Raw genomic sequence first — 6902 nt, forward strand, 5'->3', positions numbered from 1 at the left:
TTTTGGACAGGCCATCTGTGCTGCAGGGCTGCTTGTCCTGCTGCTGTTGTTTTTTAGGTGGTGGCGGTGTGGTGGTGGTGTTGTTTCCTGAGGGAGTGAGTTGAAAGGGCGCAGTGTCCCAGAGAGTGGGGCTGCCTTTCTGATCTGCTGCAGGGTGGGATCTCTTTTGAAGGGAGCATCTTTCCTTGGGATTTTTACAGAGATGCTGGTGAGCGAGGGAGATCCTGAGGCTAAATACACAGAACTGGAAACAATTGGCAGAGGGTGAGTGCAGCCACAGTTCCTTCCATTTACTCTTTGTCCCTGGACTTTTTTCCTCTTGTACTGTGGATTCCTGCACTTGCAGGGACTAATGGACTTCTTCTTTCTCTGCGGCCGTTTTGTTTCTAGGGGTTTTGGCACGGTGTGCATGGCAGTGGAGACTGCCACAGGAGAAGAGGTAAGCGTCAAGCAGCGCCACAGCTTCTGCAGAACTGTTTTAGGACAGCATTTGATCTGTCGTGTCTGGAAGAGTTTGCTTTGTTGCTGTGAAAGGGAGAATGCCAGTGGAATGATCAAGCCCCCTAGAGGTTGTCCAGCAGTTTTGCTCCATTTTTCTGGCAGAAATTGACTTTCTGCTTGCAAGAGGTGTGTGAATGAAAATGGGGATGATCAAGTAAAGCCATGGGGGAAGTCTTTGGGAACGGTGAGTGTTGTTAGAGCTTTGAGGTGGACAGCATAGACCATGTTTCTGCCAGGTTTCCAAGGCAAAGGCTATCTGGCTCTTTGTCCTGGGAGGGGCCCAAGCAAGCGGTCTGATGCCTAGCCACAAGGCAGCTTGGCCCAGCCCAGCTCTGTCACCCATCATCACTGTCTCCGTGTTCCCCTGGTGGTTCTGTGCCACCAACTTTGGTTCATGTTTTCCATGTTGTTTTAGGTGGCCATAAAGAAAATTAGTCTCCTGGAAGAGAGCAACAGCGAGGTGTGCCTGAATGAAATCCAGATCATGCGTGGCAATAAGAATGCCAATCTTGTGACCTTTGTAGACAGGTGAGTGGTTCTGCTGTTCTGCCATGAAAGGTCATTCACATCCTGCAAGCCAGAAGTTCAATCACTCCTTTGGTGGCTGGCAGAGGATGGAGCTGTTAATTCCTGCTTCTGGGCTGATCTACAGCGTCCTGGGAGGAGATTGCATTGGGGCTGCGTTCATCTTTGCTAGCATACCTAGTTTGAAGTGTGCTTTCAAAGACCAGCCTTGGCCCTGTCTCACTGAGCCAACAGCCTCAAAGTTCCTGTCCTCTCTCCACATGGTTTCATTTGTTTTGGCAATTGATTTTTTCCCACGGGTCTCCAGTGCTGACAAAGCACTGTAGATTGTATTTCCCTTGGTCTGTTGCATTGGTGTGGATACCAAGCAGCCTTTAGACTGCATAGAGTTCAAGCCCTGTAGAGCATTGTGAATGACTATTCCTCCTGTCTTCCTCTGAGAGAGACACAGGAGCAAGAATTCACCAGGTCATGTAAGTGCACACCTTCATCTCCAGGCTGTTGTTTCCTCCTTTCAGCTACCTGGTGGATGAGGAACTCTGGCTGGTGATGGAATACATGGACGGAGGTTCTTTACACGATGTCATTAGGGAGACTCATATGGCAGAAGGAGAGATAGCAGCTGTCTCTCGGGAGGTAAGGGATGGCGCTTGTGCTTCTCATGGCTTGGTCGGGACGGCCCTTCCAAATGGGTGATAAGGAGAGGAGAGATTTCCCCTTCCAAGCTTCCTTTCTGCATTTCTCTTATGCCTGGCAGTAGCAAGAGCAGATGAAGTGCCTGCCAATGTGCCTGCCCTTCTTCTAGTGTGTTTGTGTTTGCCTCTCTAAAGCTTTGCCTGGAGCCTGTGAGTGCTGCATTCCTTCCCCACAAGAGAAAAGTGGCTGGTGGCACCATGTTGAGCAAGTGGCAAAGACAAAGAGATCCTCACGGGACTCTCACAGAGCTCAGCCTCAAAGGGGAGCTTTGCACCCCAAGTGGTGTTTGCAAAAGCAGACACTGTTGTCTGGCTGCAGAGAGTACAGGCACTGCAGCAGTGCACCTTGAGTCTGTGTTTGCAGGGCACTGGCCAGAGTAACAATTGCCCTTTCCCTTTCAAAAGCAAAGAGCCACGCCCTTAGAAAAGCTCTGCTGTCCTCGTGTTGGAGCAGCCAGCTCTGCTGCCTTTGCCAGCAGCCTGGCCTGCCGTGGCTCTGCATCCCCCAGGAAGTCAGTCTTGCAGGTGTGCCACTGCCCTGATTGTGGCACGCAATGCACTCAGGCTCGTGTTCCTTTTTCCTCTCTCAGTGCCTGCAAGGCCTGGATTTCCTTCACTCCAAGCAAGTGATCCACCGTAACATAAAAGCCACAACATTCTCCTGGGCTTGGACGGCTCTGTCAAGTTGGGTGTGTGTTGCTGGCCAGGCTCAGCCGTGGTGGGCTGCGGTGTGGGGCTGCCTTTGGGTGCTGCCGCTTCCCTGGTGCCTGTGGCAGTGCAGGCTGCCCTGCTGCGAGCGCAGAGCACAGCCACAAGGTGCAGGGAGCTGTAGCTGGGCAGAAGGGGTCAGGAGTGCCTTTGGCTTGTGTGTGTCCCTTCCCCAGGAAGGCAGCAGCAGTCTAATAGCTTCAGGGGACTAAAAGCCACTGCCTGAAGTCGGGGGCTTTTGCAGAGTGGCCAATTGCGTATTTCCTCAGCTGCAGGCTCGAGGAATAGCAGCATGCCCCTGGTACAGCTGGATTCCACACTGCCTTCTTAGACATTGATTCAGTGGGGAATTCTTTTCTTTGCTTTCCTTTTTCACGCTGGCTTGATGTGAGTGTTTTTTCTCCTCAGCTGATTTTGGCCTTGCTGCTCAGCTCACCGCTGAGCAGAGCAAACGGAGATCAGCTGTTGGGACTACTCACTGGATGGTGCCAGAAATTTTCACAGGGAAGCCCTACGGCCCCAAAGTGGACATCTGGTCCTTTGGCATTGTGGGGATCGAGATGGTGGAAGGAGCACCTCCTTACCTGATGAACACCTCCCGCACGGTACGCTGCAACTACCCTCAGATGCTCCTGTCACTCTGACTAAATCTACTCCCATTCTGCTGCCTGGGAAGCTTGCTAACACCTGACAATGATAGGTGCCAGACTGCATAGTCTCTTATGCTTCTCGGCCAGATTATCCCCTTGGCATTTCATCATGAATAGCACAAGAAAATCACTATGCCTTTTCCTTGGTGGAAGCTTTGCCTAAGAGAGCAGTGAGCAGCTTTACCTAAAGGAGCAGTGAGCTGCATTTTATGGGAGGAATCCTTGGAAATAGTACAGTTAGATTAAAGTCTGTCTTCCACCTTGCCTGTAGAGCTGGTGTCAGTGCTGAGAGAAGCAAAGTGTGCTGCTGCTGATGGAGTTGCTCCTAATTCCATCAGCCAATGAAATCAGGGGTCAAGGCAAGAGCCTTTGCATGTTGGACTGGCTACGGCTGCGCCTGGCTTTGGGTTCTTTTAGTAGGGGTAGGAAAGGTATCTCCCTCCCTCTGGCAGGGAGTAAAGAGCCACTGGGGAGTGGAGCTTGTCCAGTGGGGTCTGTGTGAGCAGTTTGGCGTGTGAAGGAGACAGGTGGAGCGTGGCATTTCCTTCTTCTCCAGGTTCAGCAGCTGATAAGCACCAGGGGCACCCCGAAGCTGCAGAAGCCCAGGCAACAGTCGGCTTGGCTGCGAGACTTTCTCTGCTGCTGCCTGGAGACGGACGAGGACAGGCGCTGGTCTGCCCAGGAACTTCTGCAGGTAAAAGGCAAAGCGGCTGCCGGGTGCGCCGGCCGCCCGCTGCCAGGGGCTCCTCGTCTGCTCAAGTCCAAGGCGGCAGATGGGCCCTGCTCCTGAGAATCTCCAGTCTGGGGGCTTTTCAAAGGAAAACAGAGGAGAATCCTGGCCTGGAATGGGTTGGAAGGAGCCTTTCCAGGTCACCTAGACCAAATCTCATTCAGCTGAAGCCATCTGGGTTAATGGATTTGAATGGATTTGTGGGATTGGGAGCCATGTTTGGCTCATGTAGCATGGTCCTGGATGTGGAGACAGAGGTGCACAGAATGCTCTCCTTTGTGTATCTTTCTGCTTGCCAGAGAAAGCCAGTTTCAGCCTGTGAGGTCAGTAGAAATTAATGTCTTCTTTTTCTCTTTGGGCAGCATCCTTTTGTAACCTCAGCCAAGCCGACCTCCAGCCTGACGCCTCTGATCATGGCAACGCAGCAGTTTATGGCCGACAGGAGATACTAGCCCTGCAAGAGGCCATTGGTGTTTTTTGTAGTTTCTAGTGTCTGGTTTATAGCTCCTAGTTCGTAGTTTCTTTAGACTGGTAGTCAAAATAAATAAGGCAATACATGTTATAAAAAGAAGAGCCTAAAAGTTATGCTAACGTGGTTTTAGAATTATCCTCTGTTAGAATGTTGTTATTACTGTTAATCACTTCCCTGCATTCATTCCTTGTTAGAAATCCTTCTCTGTTAGATTCTGTTTCACTGTGCTGCCGGCTGCTGCTTCCTAGAAAATGGCATCTGGGCCTGTCAGGGGGAGTTGACATCAGAGACAGTATGCAAATACAGGAACTCTTCAGAAACTATGCTAGAATCACCTAGAACTATGAGCCTTCACAAAATTATACACCAGGACACTTGCAGAAGAGTGAGCATCTAACCCTAGTACCTAGAGAGATGCTTTTAATCTGTCACTCTAACCACTAGACACCTCAAACAGTATGAGGACCCTAGACCATAGCACAGACCGTGAGAAGAAGGGGAAGAATCCTGCCGCTCCTGTGAGGATGGATTCCCCAGCGCTGCCTGCAGCTGAAGCGGACAAAGCTGAATTACTCCTCCTCAGCGCCCCTCCAGGAAGCAGCAGCTGGCATGTGCACAGCCTGTCAGGCTCCCACCTGAGCTGATCTCACTAAATAAAGGCATTTTAAAGGAGAATCATCTCCTGCCCATTTATTACAATATGTAAGACCTTCACTGTGTTGGAAGCCTCCCGTTGTTCTCACCCTCTGAATAAGCTCTAAATTTGCTTCTGAATGGACAGGTGTTTCTTAAATGTAGGAAGAGCCATAGTAGGGGTTTGTGGCATGGATTGTAAGCGGGCAAAGGACTTCTACCTTTGGTGCCTCCAGGCCACAACCTCTTGTGGAGAGACAGGCTGGCAGCAGTGACTAGAGGACCAGAGTAGAGCAAAATGGAGCAGAGCAGTGGTTTCAGTGCAGGGCATGCTGCTGTGGCTGTGGTTGTGTTGCAGCTCTTGGGAAAGGTTGGGAGTGTCTGTGCTGCTGTGGGCAGAGGGGGAGGGAGCCGGGCTTCTCCACAGGCTCATGCGCAGGTGTGACTCCACTTCTGGGAAGACTTGCATGGTCCCTCAAGCCTTCCTCTGACCTTGAGCGAAGTCTTGGTAGGCTCTTGCTCCAAGAGTCCCTCTCAGAGCTGGGGCAAAGGCTCCAGGCCAACCCTCTTGCAAGGCAGATGCCAACCCCTGCAGCCACTGTACTCCAAAGGAGCTTGGTGCCAGCCCCTGGTGCTTCTCTAGGGGAACTGAGCACCCTCCCCACGGCACACTGCCTGCATGGCACTGGGCTGGGAACCACTTACCCAGGTGTGGGCAATCCCTCCTACCTAGGGTGAGGAACAGCCCTGTGACGTCCACTCTTTTCACAGGCTGGAGCTCAGAGATCTAATGCAGCTCCTCATTGACTCTGGAGGCAGGCGGTCTGAGCACCATTGGTTCCAGCATGGTGTCCACAGCCCTCAGGGTCTGCAAGGACAATAGAGAGTGACAGCAGTGATTTTGCTGTTCCTCCTCACCCTGGAAGACTCAGCTGAACTCTCAGGGATAAGACAGGATGTACATCCTGCCCAGGAGAGAGACATGGGCAGAGAGTTTGCTGACTACATATAAATAGAAAAATACCAATTTCAGTTAAAAAATTTAATTTATTGCAGATTGCTATAACTGTACGGCCTATGTCTAAGCATGCAAATATCAGTATATCTATCTAAATAGCCATATACCTCTAACTGTGTAAGTACAACAACATAATACATCTATAAGTGTAACTATACAGAGAGGGATCCCAGGTCTATTTTCACAGGCTTTCCCTTGGTAGCTTCCTCTTATGCAGAGCAGCCTTTCTGGAAAGGTACAGCAGATGGACATCTAGGAAGCAAAGGGAACACTGAGTCAACACTGGAACTAGTTTGTCTCCCCTGGCAGCACATCTAGCAATTCTACTTTTACCAGAGACTATAAAACATGGTCCAAAAGGCAGGTTATCCCTTGGAAATTTGAAGCCTGCTGTTTAAAGAATAGGAATGCTTCCAAGTTTTCAAAACTTTAAGGTTTTGAAGTATCCTGAAAAAAGCTGCAACACTAGCACTGTAAAAGGCACCCACAAGAACTTTAAACAGAGACATTCACATTTCATGAAAAGAACTCCAGCTTGTTTATTCTCTGTACTGAAAAGAGACCTCACTCCTCACTTAAATGGTAGAAACTGATGGGCATTGTGAGATGAATTATTAACTAACATTGTTACCTGGGACAGAGAAACTACCCTGTGAAGTGAGTAACCGCTTCTTCGACTCTTCCGTCAGCTCTTGGATGAACTACTCTCATCTCCCCTTTCTGTAGAAGTCAGACTCATAGTAGCTGTCTCAGTCATCTCCAAAAACATGTAGACTCTCTTCTTACCAGGGTCCTTTTGTTTAAGGGCACTGTTCCTACATCTCATGCTTTGTCAAGTGAAGCTCTCTCTTCCACCACAATGTTCACAGGCTCACTTCCTGAAGACACACACTGACCCAAAATATTCTTCTTGAATGAATAAAAGTAAAAAGAAAAAAGAAGCAAACCCAATGATCACTTGCTATTTTCT

At 49.9% G+C, this 6902-nt stretch overlaps 1 pseudogene; it reads left to right on the top strand.

The window, feature by feature from the left end:
- Window positions 1-202: 202 nt before the first annotated feature.
- On the top strand, window positions 203-4261 carry LOC140681834 (serine/threonine-protein kinase PAK 3-like; annotated as a pseudogene).
- Window positions 4262-6902: the final 2641 nt, after the last annotated feature.

This window comes from Taeniopygia guttata, chromosome Z (assembly GCF_048771995.1).
Source record: "Taeniopygia guttata chromosome Z, bTaeGut7.mat, whole genome shotgun sequence".
NCBI classification, from domain to species: domain Eukaryota; kingdom Metazoa; phylum Chordata; class Aves; order Passeriformes; family Estrildidae; genus Taeniopygia; species Taeniopygia guttata.